The following is a 4,144-nucleotide window of genomic DNA, read 5'->3' as shown; positions in this document are numbered from 1 at the left end:
TGCCGGTCCTTTGAGTTGAAAATCTTCATTCTCATCCACTCCTATTATCCGTAGGTTTGGTCTTCTCATTGTGTCCTGGATTTCCTGGATGTTTCGAGTTAGGATCTTTTTGCATTTTGCATTGTCTTTGATTGTTGTACCAATGTTCTCTATGGAATCTTCTGCACCTGAGATTCTCTCTTCCATCTCTTGTATTCTGTTGCTGATGTTCATGTCTATGTTTCCAGATTTCTTTCCTAGGGTTTCTATCCAGCTTTGCCTCACTTTGGGTTTTCTTTATTATATCTACTTCCCTTTTTAGGTCTTGGATGATTTTATTCAATTGTGTCACCTGTTTGGTTGTGTTTTCTTGCAATTCTTTAAGGGATTTTTGTGCTTCCTCTTTAGTGTCTTCTACCTGTTTAGCAGTGTTCTCCTGTATTTCTTTATGTGAGTTATTTAAGTACTTCTTGATGTCCTCTACGATTATCATGAGATATGCTTTTACATCTGGGTCTAGCTTTTCGGGTGTTTTGGGGTGCCCTGGACTGGGCAAAGTGGGAGTGCTGGGTTCTGATGATGGTGAGTGGTCTTCGTTTGTGTTAGTAAGATTCTTAAGTTTACTTTTGCCCTCTTGTAATCTCTGGTATTAGTTGTTATAGTTGTCCCTGTTTAAAGATTGTTCCTCTGTTGATTTTGTTACCCTTATCAGCAGACCTGGGAGACTAGCTCTCTCCTCTGAGTTTCAGTGGTCAGAGCAGTCTCTGCAGGCAAGCACTCCTCTTACAGGGAAGGTGCACCTTCCCTGGCGTTTGGCGTTTGGACCTCTTCCTGGCAGAAGATGAAGGCCCAAAACAGGTCCTTTCCCAGAAGCTGTGTTGCTTTGGCCTGTCACAGAAGCTGTTGTTTCAGTAGTCCACATTCTCACCTGTGCAGACTACTTTCTGCGGAGTCCTGGAACCAGGGTGGCTCCCACACATCCTGAGGCAAAAGCCTCCAGGGCCAGGTGGACACCTGTCCTCTGGCCAGGAAGGTGACTGGATGTCTGAAGCCCGAAAACGGGGCTGCCTCAGAAGCTCTGTGGCTCTTGCCTGTCCCAGAAGCTGTTAGCTTCTGTAGTCCACACTCTCACCTGTGCAGACTACTTTCCGTGGAGTCCCGGAACCAAGATGTCTTCCATGGATCCTTAGGCAAAAGCCTCACGGGCCGGGTGGACACTTGTCCTCTGGTCCAGTCTATTTGGAGTTCTGTAGGCTTCTTGTATGTTCATGGACATCTCTTTCTTTAGATTGGGGAAGTTTTTTTCTATAATTTTGTTGAAGATATTTACTGGCCCTTTAAGTTGAAAATCTTCATTCTCATCTATACCTGTTAATCTTAGATTTGGTCTTCTCATTGTGTCCTGGATTTCCTGGATGTTTTCAGTTAGGATCCTTTTGCATTTTCCATTTTCTTTGATTGTTGTGCCCATGTTTTCTATGGAGTCTTCTGCACCTGAGATTCTCTCTTCCATCTCTTGTATTCTGTTGCTGATGCTCACATCTATGGCTCCTGATTTCTTTCCTAGGATTTCTATCTCCAGAGTTATCTCCCTTTGTGGTTTCTTTATTGTTTCTACTTCCATTTTTAGATCCCAGATGGTTTTGTTCAATTCTATCACCTGTTTTGTAGAGTTTTCCTTGAAATCTCTAAGGGATTTTTGTGTTTCCTCTTTAAGGGCTTCTAGCAGTTTACCTGTATTTTCCTGTATTTCCTTCTTAAAGTCCTCTATCATCATTATTACAAGTGATTTTTGATCCATATCTTGCTTTTCTGGTGTGATGGTATATCCATGTCTTGCTATAATGGGAGAGTTTGGTTCTGATGATGCTGAGTAAACTTGGTTTCTGTTGCTTCAGTTCTTATGCTTGCCTCCTGTCATCTGATTATTTCAAGTGCTTGCTGCCCTCAATACATCTGATTGGAGCCTGACTTTCCTATAATCCCACTTGATTCAGGACTCCTCAGCATCCAGCTTTCTCTGTGATCCTTTGATTGTGTGTTCCTGTGAACCTGAGATTCTGGGTGTGTCATAGTTCTTGGCAGTCAAGCTTCCTCTGAGACCCTGAAATACTGGTGTGACTCAGCTTCTGTTATCCTGGGATCCTGTTATCCTAAGATCCTGGGCATGTTGCAGTGCCAGGAACTGGTGTCTCTTTTGAGGACTGTAGAGCTGTCTGGTCTGTTTGAAACCAAAGTAAACCAGTACTGATCAAAAGGAACCTCTGTTCAGGAAGGGCTCTGGTGTCCTTGTTCGTGCTGTCACAGGCCCGTCAAAATTGGATTAGAACCAATGTTGTGTTCAGCTCACCAGTGATCCTAAGATCATGTGGAGAGTCCTCTAGGGACCGTGGGGGTGACCCATTGCTGGTGCTGACTGGAAGGGAAGCTTTTTTTTTTTTTAAGTTAAGGAATGTTCCTTGCTGCCACCATTTTTCCACCACAAATAATGTTTAGAGAACTCAGAGATATCAGCTTCTTTTTGCTTTTTGGAATTTGTTACATACATGGCTGTTCTAGATATATACTGAAACTTTTGAAGCTCTGATTTGTGTTACACAAGCCACTGTTTACATTGTTACTTCCATTCTGGACTGTTCAAACCTTTGTCAGCAGAGCTGTCAAAAATCAAAAGAGTCACAGATGCTGAGCTTTCAGATAATGACACCCTGGGTATATATATGTTAAGAAATCAATTCATGATTCTCTTTTTATTCATTTTTTTAAATTTACAGACACAGAATGGGAAAAAGCATGAATTCAAATGTCACAAGACCTACTATAATATCATATCTTGTCACTGTCTTGAACTATGACTTCAAGAGTCTCCTTATCTTTCAAGGATTCAGTTTCTTCTAGTAATAATATGAACAAGGATTCCACTTTAATGTATTTGCAATATGTCTTTAAAACATATTGTAATATGGATATAAATGATAGCACCTTTATCAAATGAGAGGGAGAAGTAGAGGAAGAAAGAAGAGAGGAAAGAGAGGAGGGGGAGAGAGACAGAGAGACAGAGACAGAGAAAGAGAGAGAGAGACAGAGAGAAAGAGAGACAGAGAGACAGAGACAGAAACAGAGGTAGAATAACCCTCTCCAGGCATTGAAAGAAATCAAGAGATGATTAAACCAGGTAGACAATGTCTCTTACTAAAGATGGACTGCTATACATCTTCTCAGAGGTGGTGACTTGATTTCCATGATAGCTTCAGATGCAGCCCTAGATGTCTAAAACCTGCTGCTATTCAGTTATTGGCTTGACTGCATGGGACTTCATTTTGATCTACTCATTGGCTCTTTTTTTGTCACCTCTTTCTGGTGCTGGTCACTACAGTGAATATTCTTCAGGCACTCATCTCTCAACCTTTGCTTCTTCTCTGATATTGTTTCTCTACTTTATCAGTGGTGAATGCTTCATGAGACCCATTCCTTATGTACCTAAATGTGTGTGTGTGTGTGTGTGTGTGTGTGTGTGTGTGTGTGTGTGTGTGTGTGTGTGTGTGTGTGTGTGTGTGTGTGGTTTATGTCCATGTACATATATATGAGTATATGTTAAGGCAAGAGGCTTGATTGTACATCTTCCTCAATCACTTTCTATATTCTGTTTGAACCAGGGTCTCTCACTGAACCTGCTGAACCTGAAGCTTACTTACCTGGATTTACTCATAAGCCAGCACAATCCAGGGATCTACCTGCCTCTATCTTCCCAACACTGGAATTCTAGACTGATTATCTGAACTTAGTTCCTTGTACTTATGAAGCATTTACTTTACTTAGCCCCAGACTACTGTGGTACAAGTTTTAGAAAAGGAAATATAACAATATAAAGATAAACATAGGCATACACACATATAACAGGACACAGGACTGCCACACAAATCCTATTTACACAAAAGAAAAATCTGGCACAGGAATAAAGCAACCCACTATGATTTCTTATTATAGATGAATCAAATGGGCTTTGACTCAGACATGGCTTCTTTTATATCATCAGCAGCAATGTCCGTTTGGATGAGATAATTGACTTACTGGGCAGGGTAACTCATTAGTAGCATGGAGAGGATACACTTTGCTACAAGGTCATTTGAAAGATTAAGTAAAATATTTTACAGAACCCCTGGAG

Source organism: Mus caroli, chromosome 12 (genome assembly GCF_900094665.2).
Source record: "Mus caroli chromosome 12, CAROLI_EIJ_v1.1, whole genome shotgun sequence".
Lineage (NCBI taxonomy): Eukaryota > Metazoa > Chordata > Mammalia > Rodentia > Muridae > Mus > Mus caroli.
The sequence above is the reverse complement of the archived record's forward strand: the minus strand, read 5'-3'. Positions refer to the sequence as shown.